Raw genomic sequence first — 21,224 nt, 5'->3', positions numbered from 1 at the left:
ACTCCCCCAGCTTCACTCTCTGTTCCCTCTGATCCAGGAAGGAGGTCAAAAGACTGAGAGCAGGCTCCTCCACCCCTATCTCCCTCAGTCGAGATGTTAATACGGAGGGAGAGAGGGTATCAAACGCAGCAGTAAGATCAAGGAGGATCAGCAGGGTACTCGTGCCTCCATCAAATGTGGTGCGGATGTTATCAAGTACCACAGTAAGGGCCGATTCCGTGCTATGGCCCTTCCGAAATCCGTGCTGCGAATGATCCAGAAGGCCCGAGGTTTCCAGAAAGGAAGCAAGATGCTGGTCAAGATGGATTTCCAGCATCTTTACTGGGGCAGGGAGCAAAGAAATGGGGCGGAAGTTTTTAAAAATCTCCGGGTCTAGGGTAGGCTTTTTCAAGAGGGGTTTAACCACCGCTCTCTTCCACTGGGGGGGGGGAAGATGCCATCCCGCATTCCCCTGTTCATGATCTCCAAGAGAGAGGGCAGAAGGGTATCCTTACACTGCTTAAGGAGTTTAAGGGGACAAGGGTCAAGAGGGGAACCCGATCTGGTCTTGGCCAAAAGGTCGTCCAATTCCTGGAGAGAAAGGGGAGGAAAACTGGACAGTTCAGCCATGACAGCAGGTCTAACAGGTACCTGGGGGAGTAAAACCTGCAAGGTTGAGGGAGGTATTGAGGCCCTTTGTAACTCTAAGGATGAGACGATATCCGTAATTTTAGAATGAAAGAAACGGGCAATATCGTCACACGGCTGCTGAGTGCAGGTGACGGGATCCGGGGTCTGTAGGGTCGTCAGTGAGTCCACAATTTTAAAGAGCTCTTTTGGCGAGGAAAGGGCAGTAGTCATATTGGAAAAATAGACCTGTTTAGCCTTTATAACCTCCGCCTTATATTCCCTCAGAAGAGTTTTATGGGTAAATGTTGTAATCAATAGGAAGATGGATACTTCATATAGGATTGATCAAGTTACTTTTATTAAGTTAATTAGTTAAGATAGAAAGGAAAACCCCATCAGGAGCAGCTGTCCTGCTGCTCAGCCCTCACTCAATTGACATTCACAGCACAGCAACATTCTAATCATCCAACATTCCATATGACATACAAACCAGCTTAGCAGCAGGGAGACTTAAGATACAACATATCTCCCTTCGTTATGGGTACAATTGCATAAAGCAATAAAATAGTTGTCAATTAAATGTATTCCTGTACACATGGTCAAAGATATTAAAACAGTGCACTAAAGTACAAGTGGACAACTCAACTAAAATATTTTCAACACATCCTTCACCGCATTACTTCCTGAAGAGAACAACTATCTTCATCCTATATCCTTATGCCACTAATTATACAAGTTGCCAGACTAGCATAACTAGTAAGACACAGAGGAACAAACTTAACTCAATAAATATCAGGAAGCAGCGCGCACATCATATACTAAGAACAAGTACTCGTATAACTCATCCATACTACAGAAAAAACACACATACACCTTAGCACCACACGTGTACACAACAAGCACCAATTAACCGGGAAACAACATGCACACAACAAGCCCAAACTGGACATATGTGGCAAATAACAAAGCTTGTTGGAACAAACATCAACACCCATACAACACAACCAAGGGGTGATTATATACCACATAATCCCCCAAAAACATGAGTCACCTAACATCTAGACATACTCACACAAAACACCAGTTGTGGAACAACCCTTGGTGAAACCATCACCAACACCGAAACTAAATAACCAATGAGTGACCATATACAGCATAGCCCTCAAATTACCATGTGGCTATATGCTACATAGCCACTACAACATGAGTTAATGAGTCACCTAACATTTAGATACACTCACACACAACACTAGTTGTGGAACAACCCTTGGTGAAACAATCGTTAATACCAAAACAAAATTAACCAATGAGTGACTATATACAGCATAGCCCTCAAATAACTATGTGACCACATGCTACATAGCCACTACGACATGAGTTAATGAGTCACTTAACATCTAGATACACTCATACACAACACCAGTTGTGGAACAACTCTTAGTGAAACAATCACTAACACTAAAACAAAATAACTAATGAGTGACTATATACAGCATAGCCCTCAATTAACCATGTGACTATATACTACATAGTCACTACCAACATGAGTTAATGAGTCACCTAATATTTAGACACCCTCACACACAACACCAGTTGTAGAACAACTCTTGATGAAACAATTGCCAACACTAAAGCAAAATAAGCAATATGTGACCATATACAGCGTAGCTCTCAAATAACCATGTGACCATATACAGCATAGTCCTCATAGTCACTACCAACCCACTTTTGCACATCAGATTTATTGTGAAACAGTTCCTGAAGATTCAAACAATAATTCAAAACCACAGTGACCTCAATACTTGTTATCAAACTTCACTACACACAACTAAATAAGATCTCAACTCACACACAACAATAATGAGAATCAAATTATAATGTCTGCACCCATCCTTATGTACTCCTAGTATTTGTGTACACTGCTGTTTATCAATTTCAGCAACACTTGTTCTATCAAAGTGTCCGCAGTGTAGATCCTCTTTCTGTCACTGGGACATCTTCCTGTTTCAGGTACGGATTGCAGGAACAACACTGCTCTGAAAAGTTGTCTTTCTCCTTGCTGTATTCTCAAAGTTGCTCACACATGAAACTGATAGAACAGAAAACACTGTCCAATATGGTCTTCATGCAGGTATCCAAATGCTCCAACCAGATCACACCTTTAAATGCTCAACCAGATCGTTCTGTTCTATTTTTTTTTTTTTAAACAAAAAGTCATTCTTTTGAATAGTACACATGAGCGTAGGTTTTACCGTTTCGTCATCCCGCTCCTCCTTTCTCCTCGTAGAGCATTTGACACCTCACTAGCAGTCCCGTTTCTTCTTCGGACGGGTTGCCTAGTAACACCTTTACCAAGATGTCCGCTGCGTTTCTTTGTGACGTTATCACGCTGTTTCCACTTCCTGTCACATCGTTCTCAGGATTCCAAAGATGCCTCCAAGTATAGCTGTATTCCATGGGATTCAACTGTGAGTTCTTCATTGGCACGCGCCTCTCTGCTCGAGCCATCTTTCGACTTTATTTCAAATAAATACTCGAAGTCGCCGCTACTATCAAAGTGCCGATTTCTTCTTTCTTAGAAATATTTACGCACTGCCAACACGCCAATCCAAGTTTCTAACTCAAAGCGTTAATCCCTTCAGCCATGCAAAAGTTTTTTGTTTTTTTTAACCGTTACAGCGCTAATCCTTTCCGCTTTGCTAGGAAGCTTTAACTGACAACCATACAGTCTATAGCGATACTTCTCACTGCTGTTGGTTATTTAAACTAGATTTTCTCTGTTCACTCTGGCAAATCTTGGTTTCAGGGCGACCGATGTCGGGGTCACTGATGGGGTTTGTTTGCCAGCTAGCGTTACACACACACTTTACATCCGAACTTAAAGTGTTTTACCTCTAGTTTTTCTTTTTCCTCTTCAATAGTACTTCTGTGCTATCGTTTCTTTTCTTAATTTTTCTTTTCTCCTTAGTTCCAATGAAATTCCATTATATAGTCTTCTTCCTTTAGGTTGCACGCGTTGATTCTTACACAATGATCCCCAAATGTCGCCAACATGTTGTAATCAATAGGAAGATGGATACTTCATATAGAATTGATCATTGGTGAAACCATCACCAACACCGAAACTAAATAACCAATGAGTGACCATATTTGCTGTGCTGTGAATGTCAATTGAGTGAGGGCTGAGCAGCAGGACAGCTGCTCCTGATGGGGTTTTCCTTTCCCTATCCTGTGTATTCCAGCTGGCCCTCCAAAGTCGTTCCTGCTTCCTACAGCCCTGTCTGAGGTGTCTTAACGACTCCGAGTACCAGGGGGCCGACGGCCTCTTTCTGGCAGAATAACGGAGGGAGGGAGGTGCTAATTCATCAATGGCCATTTTTATGGCGTTTTCTAGCTTACATGCTGCTAAACCCACATCCTCCTCCCTAGAGATCGCCATAGTGGGAATTAGGGGGGCCAATAGATCATTGGTTATACTCTTCAAGTTACGTCTAGATTCCATTTTGCTCGGAACCCTCAGGTTAGTGTTTATAGAAGTGATATCCAGTTTGAGGGGGACAGCGGAGTGATCAGACCAGGAGAGCGGGATGGGGGCTTCAGTGGTCAGCCGGCTGTCATTAGAAAAAACCCCATCTAACGTGTGTCCCGCCTGGTGGGTAGGGCCCTTAACCAGTTGCTGCAGGCCACAGGCAGATAGGGTATCAAGGAGAGAGAGGGTATCATTCACCTCTAAGTTTTCAAGATGGAAATTGAAATCTCCCAGAACCGTGACATGGTCGCAGCCAAAGTAGGGCTCTAAAATACTGAGTAGATGCTGTTCAAAGTCTACTCTTGACCCAGGAGGTCTATAGATAAGAATGCCCGTAAACAGGACGGCAAATGTTGCATTAATAGAAAAATGTAGAGCCTGAACAGCATCAAACGGGGCTGATAGAGGAGAGACACGACACAAATAAGAATCTCTGTGCAGGATGCCCAGTCCACCTCCTGTACGACCCACTCTATCCTGCCTAACTAGGGTATAGCTCTCAGGTACTGCCTCAACTAAATCAGGTCCCGAAGTTTCCTTAGCCCAAGTTTCTGTAATGAAGACCCAAGAGGGTCTTCTATCTAAGACGAACTCCTTAAAAGCAACATTGTTCTTAACCAGGGATCTTGCGTTAATCAAGAAGCCATGGTCCCTATTTATGCTGGCTGAAAGCCTGCTTAACGGGACTAGCTCCAAAGGTCCTGAGGATAGCACATCTCCTGTGGAGCGTAACCTAAAACATCTACAGGCGGACGAATCTTGGAAATCCTCAGGGATACATGAAAAATGGCACGGTAATAGGGAAGGTTTAAGTGGTTTAAGTGACCGCAGGGCCTGAAATGAGTACGTGAAGCCACCGCGTCCATTTCCCGTGACGCACCGCGCCCCCTCGCCCAGCTCGTCCTTAGCGTGGACGGGCGCGGACGGGCGCAGACGGGCTGGACTCTGGCGTGACTCCGGCGTTACTGCGGCACATACGCCGTGCGCATGCGCCGTGCGCCTGCATGCTCCGGGTTATATAGGGCTATAGCCAGTCAGCCTGACTGCTAGAACGCTAACCCTAATGGCGTCCGGCCGGTGTCCCCTTCACACCCCCAAATGGCGGGGAGACTACACGGGAGCGCACCGGAAAGTCGCTGAAACCGTGGTGTTGGACACAATTATAGTGCAAGGATGTGGCGATAATTAAAATCAGGGCAACAGAAATATATTTTTAAATTAAATACAAAACTGGGATATTAAAATGTAATGCGGCGCTCAGTTCTTAAAGCGCATGTGCGCAACAGCGAATATGAGGGCAGTTAAAAACAGGGGCTATCGGATAAAGTAAACTTAACCCAGATACAAAACAGGATCTAAAAATAGCGAGCCGCGCTAAATTACCAAAGCGTTACGCGCAGTAAAAGGACTGCGTCAGATTCCGTCAGAGAACCTCCTTCGGAAGGCTCTAAAAACATGGATTTTCAAACTCACAGATACAGCCTGTTTAACCCTAGTATAAACCCTACCCCCAAAGACATCAGACTCCTTCCCACTGAGACCTCACTGGCTCACTGGTCTAACACCTATTGGACACGAGTGATCAGCGCCAAGATGCTCCATGTAGTGTAAGTCACGCTTTATAAAAATAAAATTACATTACATTACATTGCCTTGCCTTACTACGAAACCGTCTATCGATCACAGACTCTGTGGGAGGAGGGCGAGTCTATGTAATTTCTAAAAGACCTGAACATGCGGGCATTAGGGGAAGAGGATAGAGCATCGCTAGATTCCACCATGAGGGTAGAGGAAGTCAAAAATGCTATACTGGACCTGCAATACGGTAAGGTGCCGGGCCCCAACAGGTTTCCGACAGAAATGTTGAAATGCGTGGCAAGAAAAATCGCCCCACACATGCTCAACATGTTCCATAGAGCAAGAGACGAGGGGGGGTGCTCCTGGAAGACCATTGTGGTTATTCCTAAAAAAGGGAAACCCCACAATTTCTGCAGCTCATACAGGCCTATCTCCCTGGTGAATATCGAAGCCAGTGTGTTAGCCAAAGTCATAGCCAGCCGTATAGGCCTGGTCATTCAATCCTTCATACATCCCGACCAATCCAGTTTCATGCCACACAGGAGCACCAGGCTCAACCTGCACTGCCTGTAAGGATTGGTGCAGACGACTCAGAAGCACACAGATATACTGGCCGCACTTCTGTCCCTTGACACAAAGATGGCGTTTCACAGTATTGAATGGACACCCTGAATATTTTTATCATCCTACTAGCCTGAAAAGTGTTCCTAGAAAATCGCTTAAGACTCATTGTATGAATTCTTTTGAAAATAAGCAGTGGTTCATCGAGACAGAAACAAAATCGGTCATGGCAAAACAGCTGATGTCCACTTGCTTAGGTTTACAACCCTATTTAATATTGGTAGAAAGCAGTTTTACACGCATGCTTTTGGCCCGCTTTCGCCATGGCTCTTTTTACAGGATGGTTACATTTCCTGATGTAAATAACTGATCAAAACCTCATCCGATATGCCCATGCGACAATACTTCTAGATTAACCACGATGCACTGCACTTTATTTTGTAAATATTATGTCACTCTTAGGAAAAAGTTTTTGCTGCCCATTCTAAAAAGGGGGGTATTTAAAATAATGTAAAATAGCTTTTTTAAAGCTACAAATGCTGGAAAATAAATACACCATCCTGGCTGTGTCCGCCTTCTTAAAGCTTGTCATAAGGTTCCGTAACACCATGTGATACCATTGTAAAGATTGGTGTTTTGTCTTTTTGTAAAAACCTTGGGCCTTATTTATGAAGGCCTTGCGCTACCGGTGCGTCACTTTTTCCCATTTTAAAAGTGACGCACCGGCGGGGAAAGGCCTTCATAAATAAGGCCCCTAGGGCCAGATGTAGGTAATCAGATTTTACCGATTCTTAAATACCGAATTTTACCGATTCGGTATTCAAAAATCGGTAAATGAGATGTAGGTAAAAAATCGGTATTTTTTACCGATTCGGTAAAAGTCGGTATCGGACTTTCGTAATTTACCGAATCGGTATTTACCGAATCGGTATTTCCCAGTCATCCCTCTGGGCCTAAAGGCCCATAGGAATGCATTGAAAATACCGAATCGGTAAATACCGATTCGGTAAATTCCGAATCGGGAAGCAAGCAAAAGTGAAACCAATAAAAACAGCCAATCAGGTGCTACCACCCTCCCCCTCCCTACCAGGAAGTGGCTACCAGGCAGCTGCAACTCATTAGAAGGTTCTGGAGAGGCAGTCAGAGCTGAGCAGAGACACAGAGCAGCAGAGAGTGATTTTTGTGACTTTACCTCATTGAAAATGGCTAGCAGCAGTGAGAGCCAGAAGGCAGAGAGGAAAAGGAAAGTAAAGTTTAGCAGCATGGAGCTGCAAGTACTAGTGGAGGAGGTGGTGAGAGCCCACAAACAACTGTTTGGCAGGCACTCCCTCACTGTAGAGAGTCAGCAAAACGCAAGTTGTGGCTTGATATAGGAGAAAGGATCAATGCTGTGGGAGTGACAAGCAGGAGCATTGATGACCTCAAGAAATGCTTCTACGACATCAGGAGCCTCACCAAGAAAAAGATGGCAGAGCTACATAAGCAGGCTGGTGTCACCGGTGGAGGCAGGAACCCAGCGCCCCCCCTGACTGACCTGGAGGAGTTGGTGGCGTCAACCATAGAGCCAGACAGTGTTGTGGGACTGGGTGATGTGGACAGCTCAGCCAGAGCCAAAGGAAAAGGTAAGACGCATGCGCAGCATGACACCCCATACCAACCAGCTTCCCTTAACCCTTTGTGCACAGGCCAACCCCAGTCCAGTACTGCTAGCACTATACAGAAGCAATGCATTATGGGAAATGTAGTCAGCTAATATAAGACCATGTGTAACTGCACAGACATCAGCAAGGCAGTGAAAGTAATGCTGAATAATTACAGTAAAATGTGTAAAGCATTTATTATAGTGACTGTGACACAGTAGCACTCAGTTGACATACGCCTATTTATACCTAGGGGCAACATCAGCCAGTCAAGCTTCAGCAACAGCAGGGACTGCACCAGCGAGGGAGGAGAGTGACGAGGCAGGGCCAAGCCATGTCCATGCCTCGCAGGAGGAAGAACACACAACTGCCATCTCCCAGGAAGAGGAGACAGTCCAGACACTCGAGTTTCCCCACTCCCCACACCTCTCACAATCCCCTCCATTGCTTTTCTCTCCTGAGACCTCCCCATCACTGTTACAGCCTGCACCTGCAACCTCACCAGCCAGGAGGCGAGTCGTGGCCCCACTGCCAGTGATGGAGGCAGCAGAGGGAGAGGCCCAAGCCACTGCACCTGAGGGTCCTGCTGCACTGCAGCCCAACACAGAGTCTTTCACCTCGCGCAGACGGCAACGCAGGCCCAGCAGTGCAGGTGTTCCTTGAGATGGCACTGTGTTCCGTGGGCTGGAGGGGAGCATGGTGCGCATCCAACGCATGCAGGGGAAATCAATACAGGCCTGCCACTGCCAATTTCGTGTCCTAAACCAACAAATTGGAGAAATGGGGAAGGGCATCAGAGACATGGTAGAAAGCAACAGGGAGATATGAAAAACCAATGCTGACCTAGCTGCAGGAATGCAGCAAATGAGCAATCCAATAACCCAGCTGTGCTCTAAACTGGACAGCCTGGAGCACACAAGGCGCAGGGACGCCCGTGTAAACAATAGGGCCATGAACCGTCTGGCCACACCCACATCACAGCTATGCCATAGAGGCATTAACATGCAGGAAAGCCTCACTCAGAACACGGCCGAGGTCACCAGGGGCATGGCCAGGATCACCAGTGCCCTCAAGGCAATGATAATATCAAATACTGCACTGGATCCTGCCCTGGATGTGGCTGAGGGAGACGACAGCAGTAGCCGCAGCAGCTTGGCAAGCGCTGTGGTTCAGCCACGTAGGAGCAGCAGGCGCCCAGCTGAGCCTGCAGGCCATGAGGGAAGCAGTGAGCAACATCCCAGTGGCTCTGGGAAGCGCGGGCGCAAATGACTTTGCCAGTGTGGGTGATGTAACCCAGGACATGTAGTCCCCACCTTTCTTTTCTTTAATTTGTTGCACTTCAGTGCATGAACGTTGTGGCAACATTAAATGACGTTCTTCTCTTTCACAACCTGTCTGTGTCTCATTACTTACTCAGAAATAGTTGCGTGTAATCTCCTCACGTCTGTATCTGCCATCACTTGGTGTTGTCACTCCAGCAGGTGGTGTGTAAGGCACAGCAATGTCGTCGTCATGATCCTCATAGTCAGACAACTCCACCTCAGTACCCTACTTAACAGCAAGGTTGTGCAACATGGCACAGGCAGCAATTATCTTACAGCAGGTGATGGGGGTATACTGCCTTGCACCTCCACTCTTGTGCAAGCTTCTGAATCTGCTTTTCCAGATACCAAAGGTCCTTTCAACAACATTCCGTGTGCTTTTGTGGGCCCGGTTATATGTCCTTTGGCTGGGTGTTGAGGGGTTGAGGTAGGGGGTGAGTATAAAAGAGCGGATGGCGTATGCACTGTCTCCTAGAAGGAAAAGGTAATACATTAGTCCCATGCATACATTTATTTCTTACTGCAATATGTATTATGGGGGTCAGACACTGTGTCTCACCTAGGAGGTATCCTTCACCAAATTCCCCTGCAGTCAGCCGTGCATAGATGCCGCTGTTTTGAAAAATATAGGAGTTGTGGGTACTCCCAGGGGATTTTGCCACAATGTCAGTGATGGTGCACTTTGCACTGCAAATCACCTGCACATTGATGGTGTGGGTTGATTTCCTATTCCTGTAGATATATTCTGTGTCAGCAGGGGGACAAATGGGAATGTGTGTGCCATCTATGCAGCCAATAATATTTGGAAATCGAGCCATCTGGTAAAAGTCAGATTTTGTTTGAACCAGTTCAGCATGGGTAGCAGGAAAATAAATGTAAAGCTCCATCCTGTGTAACATGGCATCAAGGAATTTGTTGAAAAACCTTGACAGGCTGCTCTGTGTCACCCCACCTACCGCAGCAACCACGCTCTGGTAGCTCCCAGACGCAAGCAGGTGGAGGCTGCACAGCACCTGCACATGGGGTGGAATTGCATGTGCCCTTGGGGTAGTGTGCTGCAACAGTGGTTGGAGGTCCCTGATGAGCTCCAAGATGGTGTCTGGGGCCAACCTGTACCTCTGCAGTATCTCTGCCTCTTTGAGCATGAACAAGGTGACCCACTGCCTGTAGACCTGCTCCTCTCTCTGCCATTCCCTCTCTCCTTCCTCCTGTAGCCGTAGCCGTCCTGCAATGACATAAAATGCTGCCATTGTGCAAACAGAATTGCATTTTGGGTCCTTTTTTATAGGTTGCACCTGGTTACCACCTGATTCCAATCCATGGTAAATACCGACTCTTAAATACCGAATTTGAAGCAAATTCGGTATTTAAGAGCTTCCCTACATCTCAATTTCCATTTTTACCAATTCTTATTTACCGATTCGGTATTTTACCGAATCGGTAAATTTACCGAATCGGTACATTTACCGAATCGGTACATTTTTCGAATCGCAAACCGTTGCAATTCGGTAAAATTACCGATTCGGTAACTTTTCCGTTTCGGTAACTTTTCCGATTCGGTAAATTTACCGATTCGGGCTATTTTTGGTCTCCTACATCCCGAAAGCTCAATACCGGTCGGTAACGGCCGAAAATACAGATTTTCGGCCGTTACCGACCGGTATTGGGCTTCCTACATCTGGCCCCTAGTCTTTTAAATAATGTATTGTTGCTTGTAAATATGAATTGTTTTCTCTGTATTTTATGACAGCGTTGAAGCTGGAAAAATTTATTCTTTTTAAATTGTTTTTATTATTGTGCTTTTATGATTTTATGCTTTAAAATCGAATAGCGCTGATTTGATTGATTGAATGGGCATACCTGTTCACTGTCCTAGACAAAATTGGGTTTGACCCTAATATACAACAATGGATATGTCTCTTTTATACTGATCCGAGGGCACGAGTTAGTGTCAATGGCAATATTTCTAGAGCCTTTGCACTATATCGGGGCACCTGACAGGGATGTCTGCTATCACTGATGCTCTTTGCACTGGCACTGGAGCCACTGGCCGTGTGGATACGGGGGACCCAGTAGTGAGAGGTATAGCCCTCAGGGGCAGCTGGGAGGACCGTATATCTTTATACACAGATGATATCTTGTTGTATGCCCACAACCTAAGACAAATGTTTCACCACCTCATAAACATTATACAATCCTTCAGTACTTATTCAGGATATTGCATCAATTGGGATAAATCCCTGGTTATCTCATTGGCGGGAGAGCTACCGCCCCTATCGTCGGCATGTTCAGATCTGGTCCCTAGGGAAACGTTTATGTACTTGGGTGTCTGGATCACCAAGAATGAGGACTAATTTATGTGGCTTAATGTACAGGCACAGTTGGTTCAATTGCGGGAAGATATTGTGCATTGGAGATGCCTCCCCGTCTCCCTAATGGGTAGAGCGGTCCTTTTTAAAATGATGGCCCTCCCATGCCTATTATATGTAGTCCAGAATACCCCGTACCTGATCCCAGAGACGTTTTTTCGATCCTTTGAATCTGACCAGTGTCTATTGCTATGGGGGAAGGCAGCCCCAGATTCGCACTTAAAAAAAATAAAATATATATATATATATATATATATATATATGTAGATATATACATATATATATAATATGCATCGATCAATCACAGAAAGAATCTTGTGTTCTACAGCTTCGCATTCATCACCTTTATTGTGATGGCCTATAAATCAGTTTCTTCATACTTGTTTTCTTTCAGGTTAATCACACTTCTGAAATATCACACATTTCTCTAAGGGTGAATAGCTTTAAGGCATGGATCTGGTGACTAGCAGTAGTAATGGATGGTGGACATAAACGTAGGTAAAGGTTCTGTGCACAGTTAACTTGAGGACCAGTAATCCTTACATAAGATGGCAGCGAACCCTTTCATCTTCCTGTGGGAGCAGCAATGCACCTCAGCTTGGGGAACAGAAGCGGTGCATCAGCTGGGTGTTCAGATTGAAGCTGCAACAGCTGGGGTGCAGGAGCCACTCACCACCAGGAGGTGCAAGAGCCTGGCGGTGGGTCAGAGGGGCTAGTGCTGGCTCACACAGTCCCATCGGTAGAGAGTGTCCATAGGTCTCCCCTAGCTGTCCTATGTACCTCCAGCAAATCCATCAGCATCTCAAGCTGCACATGCTCACCATTGCTAGTGTACATATATTTTGTTTAGACCTCCATAAGATGTTCCACAAGGCCTGCACAGATCACTTCCAGGCACTGCTGCTCGTCATGTCTGTTGGCTGTCCCTGACAACTCTAAATATTAATGCTGTAAAATTGCAAGTACTGGCTGAACGATTAGGGATTTAAAAATAAATTTGCTTTAACTGTTTTATTTCAGAGTAAAAGACTAGAGAATCAATATCAACAGGAGTGTGTTCACGCACATGCACACATGCTTGTTCTTCTTGCTTGTCAGTGTATGCACCTGCACGCCACAGCAGATTGTGCTGGAGACATTGAGACATAGTGTCTCTTGCACCAAGATTCACTGAATTCAACCATTTCTAATCAGCAGTTGCCTGTGTATAAATGCCTCTGAAATTATCTTGGAAATGACTTGCAGATCACAGATGATTAGGATGGTTTTAAAGTGATGGGCTGGAGCCGGTAGACTCTGCTATGCGACTGCAGGAGGTGGAGTTTTTGCCTAGCCTTGTGCTTCAAGCTTAGTGCGGAGTGGCAAAACTCCATAAGTTCTGCCGGCAAAGCAGCATTCACTGCCCGCTACTACATAAAAGCCTCCCCAAACAGCTCCTAGACCAAACTGCAGTGAGTGCCTCTAAGGTCTTGGAACTTTGGTGTGGCTCATGGTCTTTAAATCAATCATTTGGGCACTTTGCTTCCACTGAAAATCAGCACGAGCCACCACCAGCCTGTTTCTTCACACAGCATGAATCGATCACCCACACAGGATCACCAACATGAAGCACCAGCCCTCCTGTCCGTGGCGTTTGGCCTGCTGTTTGCGCCACACCAACACCTGCCCATGACACTCTCTTTGCTCCCCTCGGCCCTCTCCAATATGAACAGGATTCTCTCTACAAAATTAGAGAAGGTAAAACTTCAGCAGAACTAACCTGGGATTGCATCCAACCTGTCGTGGCCAGCCTTAACTTCTGACTTTTTCCCAGTCCATCGCAACCAGGTAGCCGCTGTTGGCGCTTTTTGCTTTTCAGCGCTTTTTTAAAATAATCATAACTCTGCTTCCACAGATTGGATTTTTGTTGTATGGCTTTTGGTTTATTTATTAAATAAAGCACTATTTTTCTAACCTGGTATGGGATCTTTTTGTGTGGTGTTTCCTCAGTTTTACTTTTAAAGTGTTGCACAAATATTTTACATAGTGTCTCTAAGTTAAGCATAACTGCTCTGTGCCAAGCTACCAGGGGACTGAGCACAGGTTTTTGGGGATTTAGTTGTACTTTACCCTGACCATAAAAATGAATGCTGCTTGACCAGGATCCACACCCTAGTCAATTAGTAACCCAATTCTAAACAATGGTGATCAGCAGAGAGGATAGGACTTGTGTTTGTGCGGTGCCATACAATTGTTTTGTGTATACTATATTCCCATATCTAAGACCAATTTTAGTTGTAATGTCTTCCTGATTGCCCTTGTTGTTTGTAAATTCCTTCTACTTTAACTAGCTGTTTGTGTCTGTGGTCCCACATGCAAGGATGGAGGTAGAGCTTGCCAAGCTGGAGGACCACACAGTGCTGAGCTCAAGGAGTTTCGCCAGGAAAGGAGACTGTCCGCTAAAACGAGCACCAGGAAGGAAGAGCACCAAGGCCTGTTGAGGAAGGGGATAACTACTCCCAGGATTGGAAATCCCTCCCCATGCAGGCAGCAGTGTGTCTTACATGGGCTGAACCTCAGTAGAAGTTGAGGGACCGGACGGTATGAAGCTCAAGCTACAACTGGGCAAGTTACATTTGGAAAAGAATGAGAAAAAGGCTGAGGCTGAAATGGAAATGCTCTTAGACAAAGAAAAATGCATGTCTGAGGAAAAGAGGACTGAGGCTGAGAGGGCATTGGCCAAAAAGAAGGCTGAGAGGGCCTTGGAAAAGGAGAAAGGCAGAGGCTGAGAGGACCTCTGCTGAGAAAAAGCTACTGTTGTAGCATGAAAAGAGCATGAGGGAGATAGAGCTATAGGCAAGGCAACATGCTGGACTCAACCTACTGGAAGCAACAGTGATGTTGAGTCTTCATACCTCAGGAGCCGGTGCCTACCTATGTGGTGGGAGATGATGTAGAAAAGTGGTTTGCTGCCTATGAAGTTGCACCAAGGTACATAAGGTCCCAGAGGAGTAATGGAGGGCTGACCTGCGGCATGGTGGGGAGGGACATACTCCTGACACTGGAGCAAGAGGATCAGACCAGACATGCCCCCATGAAGTCAATCCTTGTTGCAAAGTTTGAGCTGACCCCAAAAAAGTAACATCAGCATTACAGGGACAGCCACAAGCTCCCTAATCAGTCCTGGTATAGTTTCTAGATTATGCCAGCAAGGCACTGAAGGGCTGGGTGAGGGACAGCAAGGTGGATGATTTTACTGGGCTAGAGAAATTAATTATGAGTGTGCCCATATTCAATATTTGTTTTCCAGAGCAGCAACAGCACCGTGTACAGGGGTCTCCAACCATTTATATAATAAGAGCTACTTATGTTCAATGAAAATCCTCTAGAGCTGTTGATATTCTAAGAGTGGTAGTAGTAATCATATCAGACAAGATTTCATTAGTGGCAACCACAAGCAAGACTACTAGCAGTGATAACCTCTGTGCATTAGACATAGTTATCATTAATTATGTAAAAATGATTTGTCAATGTGGAATACCTCTACAAGAGTAATGCATAACATCCATAACTGCAGTGCCCCTACACCAAGCTAATAATATTAATAATAGTCACCTCAACACTATTTGATTTTAATCACCCAAATATCAGCTTTGAATATATTTTTGAAATTCAGCCATTTTTCTCAAAAAATCTGCTTATAAATTCTGAAAGTACATACATTATTGTTTCAAACAGCAGCAGCCTGTGCAGGTAAGAGCGGTGGGGCCGGGTGGGAAGTTATTGTGACAGACGACGAAGGAAAATTAAATAATATTCCCTCGTCATTTGTTGAAATCGCCCGCACCCAGCCCCACCGCCCACCGCTCTGACCTGCACGGGCCAAGGCTGGTTTCAAATAGAACTTTTCAATTTTGCCATTCATATATTTAGTTAAACAAGTAAAAGCTTCTAATTTTGTTCACTGTGCTACACACAGTAGAGCTACTTACAGTTAGCTGAAGAGTTACCAGTAGCTCAGAGCTTTTAGTTGAAGAAACCTGGAAAGCAGGGTTACCAGCCCCAGGAGGCTTGCTGTGGAAGCAGACCTATGGGTCAGCACCAGAGTCTCTAAGAAGGTGCATTGGGGGGGGGGGGGTGGCTCCCAATAGAGTAGTAACGGTTACCCAAAACAGGTCTCAGGAAAAAGTGACCCACTCCCAATCTGGCCACCAAAAAAAAAGGCTTCACAGATCAGAAAACAGGAAAGGCTGCCTCAAAGTTCTATGAGTGCTATGTGTATAGGCATGGGAAGGAAGATGCCAAGTGTTCCAAGTGGGTGCCCCCCCCCCAACAGTGGCAGGTAGTCACAGGGGATAGTGATCATGGCGACTGGGGAGGAGATGGCTCCAGTTGGTGTGATGTTGACTAGTGAGGTTACTCTAGTGTCCCTTGGAGATACAGAAATGGTACCCAATGCCCATATGCCTTGCAATACGTCAAAGTATAGGTAGGAGGTCACCATCAATGGGCAGAAGTGGGAGGCTCTTAAGGACATAGGAGCAAGTATAAGTACTGTCTGCAGTCATCTGGTGTCATCAGAGCAGATGATTTTCAATACATTTCACCAGTTGTGGTAGCAGACAACCAGGAGAGCCACTAACCCCGGTCTCTTGTACTCTTTAAGTGCAGGAGGGGCTTCATGTCTTCTGAAAGTTGCTGTGAGCCCTGCTATGAAAGTGGTCTGTCTGTTAGAGAATGACTTGGAGCACAGTGCCTGGAAGGTAGTGGATCTCAGGACACACCTGAAAATGTTTGGGTTGCCTGAGTAGATCTTGGCGACTACCAGGTCCATGACTGCCCAAAAGTTGAGTCAAGAAGGACTAGAGCCTAGAAGAATGGGCAGACAGCTGCCAGGAAAGGGTAGGGCAGGGAGATGGATGGGGTGCTGGAGGAAGCTACCCCAGAGCCCTCTGGGGAGGACTTTGTCTCCCTTGGCACCCTGCCTCAACTTTTGGGATAGCAAGTGGAAGAAGGGCCCACCAAAGTGGAGTTCTGCAAGGTGCAAAAGGAGTGCCAATTCCTCTAGGACATGAGGCAGCAAGCCAAAACCCTGGCAGCTGGTTACACCTCTGTATGACATTGTTCTGCACTCTGTCCATCAACTGTTGTTTTTGTGATAGCCTCATGCACCAGGAGAATGGCCTCCTGTTAGTTAGCCTAAGACTCCTGAGCATGGGGCAACATGTGTACCAGTAGTTACCCAATGTTACAGGGCCATCCTACTGGGGCTGGCTCATGAGATACCGATTTTTGTATATCTGGCGCAGTACAAGACCTGTGACAGGCTTGTCTCCTATATTAACCGTGCACTGGATGAGGACAGCTACTGCTGTATTTTCCAGTACTTTTCTAAACTCCCAGGCTAGTGCAAAGACTTGGAAAAAGCTAACAGCTAACTTGACCCCCATGCATGTTGTTTGTACACCCTTTGAGAGCGTGGAAATTTATGCTTTTACACCCTTGGACACCAAGACAGCATTAGGCAATAGGTTTATCCAAGTCTTGAAGGACCATGCCTCTAGATACCCAGAAGCCATTCCTCTGAGGTCAGTCATTGCACCTGTAGTGGTTAGGGCACTGATAGGGATTTTCACAAGAGTGGGTTTCCCCAAAGAGGTGAGATCAGACAAGGGTACCAACTTCATGTCCAGAAAACATGAAGTATATGTGGAAGGAGTGTGGTAAGACCTATAAGTTCTCTACACCTTACCATACACAAACAAATTGTCTTGTTGAAAAATTCAACAAGACCATTAAAGGCATGATTATGCGCCTCCCTGAGCCTATGAGGTGGAAGTGTTGCATACTCCTGCCATGCCTGCTTTTTGCTCACATAGTGGTGCTAAAGAAGAGTGTGGGCTTTAGCCTATTTGAAAATTTGTATAGCCACCTTTTAAGAGGACCTCTTAGTCTGGTGAGGGAAGGGTGAGAGAAAGCCCTTAAGAACCCTCCCCACGCCCAAGAGGTGGTTAACTACATGTTAGCCATAAGAAACCAGGTGTCCAAGCTCTGGAAGTAGACTTCTCAGACCTTTGAGGCTAGCCAGGAGATAATGAAGCAATTGTATGACCATTTGGCTGCCATGTTGAAATTCCAACCGAGACAGAAAGTGTAAGTGATGGAGCCAGTAGAGGCCAGGTTCTACAGAATTGATGGACTGGGCCATTTGAGGTGGTTGAGAAATGGGTGAGTTTACCTATCTTGTGGATCTCAAGACCCCCAGGAACCCATTAAGGGCACTCCATCTCAACTCCCTCAAACCGCACTATGAGAGGTTTGAGGTTACCATGCTTCTAGAGACAGATGATGGGGAGAAGGAGGAGAGTGAACCTCCTATGATCTGTCATCTCAAGAGAAGAATTGATCAGTGGAGGGTGTCAACCTTTTCCCCACCCTGACCCGCTAGCAGCAGAGGGACTGTTGCCAGTTACTGAAATAGTTTCCCTCCTTATTTTCCCTCACTCCTGGGCGTACACACTTGTGTACCCATGCTGTATATACTGGGTACAGTCTGCCTGTCAATAACAACATATACAGGTTGTCTGACAAAGTGAGAGCCAGCATCAAAGCCAAAGTCACTAAGATGCTGGAATTGGGGGTCATTGAGCCCTCTGGTAGTCTCTGGTCCAACCCAGCACCACCCCAGAGTTCAAGTACTGTGTTGACTACCAGTGACTCAGCTCAGTCACCAAGACTGATGCACACCCCATCCCCTGAGCTGATGAGCTTATTGATAGGTTAAGGGGTGCCAAGTTCCTGAGTCACTATTTATTTTACTTCATGATACTGGCAGATTGCCCTGACTGAGGAAGGATATGAAGAGGTCAGCCTTTTCTTCCCCATAAGGCCACATTCAAGTTAAAGTGACCCCCTTTGGACTCAATAATGCCCTATCTCCTTCCAGAGGCTGGTGAACCAGGGTTTAGCTGGAATGGAGTCCTTCACTGCTGCGTATTTAGATGATATAGCTGTTTTCAGAAACACCTGGCAGGACCACCTATTTGACCTGCAGGACATTCTTCAGGCCCTGCAATGGACAGGCCGACTATCGGGGTCAGTAAGAACCAGATACAGCAGGGGTCCATGGTGAACTAGGATGCCTGGTGGGCATGGGTCAGGTGCAGGCCCTAAAGGCCAAAATAGAGACTATCCTGGCCTCGGAGCCTCCAAAAATCTAAACAGAAAAGAGGGCCTTCCTGGACCTCAGTACAGGAGATTTGTCAAGGGGGATGGCACCATTGTTGCACCCCTGACTGAGCTGACATCCAAGAAGCAGCCCAGTAAGGTGATCTGGATGAAGGCCTGTCTGAAAGCCTTTTACTCCATAAAACAGGCCATATGCACAGCCCCTGTGGTCAAGGCCTCTGACTTTTCCCAGGAGTTTATTGTACACACAGATGCTTTGGAGCATGGCATAGGGGCAGTCCTTCTGAGTTCAGACAGCCAACAGGCCCCTCAGATGGCTAATGCAAATGAGGGGTGAGAGTCCAAAATTGTTAAGGTGGTCCATTTTCCGCTGATGGTCCTTCCAGGTTTTTCCACCTTAGTGAAGAGGGCTCCTAAGAGGTTGGGTAGCTCTTCCCTCTTTCAGCTGGGGGATGGGGGGGGTACATGTTAGATCTGTCAGCCTTAGGGTGGTGTTCCCTCAAATATCTTGCCTCTCCTCCTCCATTTTGCTAGTCCTATTTTTGTTGGCCTTAGAAATCTATGGCAATTTACTACTGCAAACCAGTGATAACATGCTTGTGCTCCCTCCCCTAAAACATGGATAAATTGTCTTGCACCTAATAGGCACATATAATTTACTTTTAAGTCCCTTGTAGAGTGGTATACTATATACCCAAGGCCTGTAAATTAAATGCTAGTAGTGGGCCCATAGGGCCGGGTGCTGTGTAATTAAAAGAATGAACATGTACTCTCAAGCTTTACATGTCCTTTTGGTGAAACATGCCTAAATTTGTTTTTCACTTCTGTGAGGCCTATCCCTTCAAAAGGATAACATTGGGGACTCCTTATTACATTTAATACGCTGTAATTTCCAATTGGAAACTTGTGGCTACAACATGCTTGGTGTCTATGAAATTGTAATAATAAACTCTCTTTAAAGTCGGATTTTAAATTACGATTTTGAAAATGCCACTTTAAAAAGTTGGCATTTTCCTTTCCCTAGTCATTTTGTGCCCAAGCCTGTTCCTGGGTCGCATGACTGGGTGTGACTGACAGTTGGCATTTGTGTATTTATCCTAGACAGCCATCACACAATAGAGAACTTAGGTGTGCCTCTATGGGTCATCACTGGAGGCATGAGAGGGCAGAGATGGGCACTGACCTACTTACACTTGAATAGGATGTGTCCTACCACCACAGAAAGGGCTGCATGCACCCTGTAGTTAGTCTTGAGCCACGGTAGGGAAGGCATTATGCTTGGGGAATTCAACGGGAAACCTCTAGAAGCTTCTCCCACTTCAATACAGAACTCCCTATAAATATTAGACCTCAGAAACCAACTTTTTAGTGAACTCTGCCATTTGTGAGTCCTACCCCTTGGACTCTTAGAAGTAGGCCGGAAGGTGCTCTGCCAGCCCATTCGTAGAGCCAGCAGAACAAAGTGCATATCCTCTGCGAAGCAGCGCATCGCCGGGCAGAACTGTTGCGTGGCCTCTGCTGTGAGGTTCCTCTCAGCGCAAGCACTCAGCATTGACCTCACAGTCTGCATCGGAACTGCTGCTGATTCACTGATGCAAGCCCTCACATCACAAATTTCTCATCACCAGTAGCCTCAGCGATGATGCACGTTCTCGTATCACATCCTCACAGCTCTTCAGAACCGACACATTACCTTGACTGCAAGTCCTTGAAGACGGAATCCTCGATGACAACGCAGGGCCTCACATCACAACCTCACAGCTCCACAGAACTGATGCATCGTCTCAACAGTACAACACATCCTCTCCTCAAGACCTCAACACTCCCTGCAACCAGGATTTAAGGTACTCTTCTTCAATGGGCCCAACTGTGTTCCTGTAGCTGGCCCGCGCTCCTAGGGGGTCAACCTTGAAGCAGGCGTAAGGCTTGACACACTATGTTGGACGTAGGCCAGGTTGAAACGGTGCTGGAGTTGCGTCGCACACCGGCATATGCGACACACATCTCTTTATTCTTGGGCCATAATGCACCGCATTGTAAATGCGATGCATCGGTGGTGGCGCAAGGGTAAACTTGTGTGACGCATCTTTCCTGGCGCATCCCTGATGATTTGTAGGGATGCGCCAGGAAAAGTAAATCTGCCAGGTGCCGGACTGGCCATACCGGCACCGGGCAATCCCCCGGTGCACCGCACGGGTGGGGGCCGGTTTTGGGCCCCTGGGGGACATTTTTGTTACAGGGCCCTGTACCAAAATCGGTCGAAAACCGGCCCGGCAAAGAGCTTGGCGGCACCTCCAACCCCCCCCCCATAGTGGGGAGGTTGGTCCGGCCGAGCACTTTGCCAGGGCCGGTTGTGGTTCTCAGTCCGGCCCTGAAAATCTGCCCGCGTGGATCTAATCAAGTGGAGTGGGAATCGACGAGGCCAGAGAGCGAACCCTAAAATGTTTGA

This window comes from Lissotriton helveticus, chromosome 1_1, assembly GCF_964261635.1.
Source record: "Lissotriton helveticus chromosome 1_1, aLisHel1.1, whole genome shotgun sequence".
NCBI classification, from domain to species: Eukaryota; Metazoa; Chordata; class Amphibia; order Caudata; family Salamandridae; genus Lissotriton; species Lissotriton helveticus.
Note: the sequence above shows the minus strand (reverse complement) of the source record.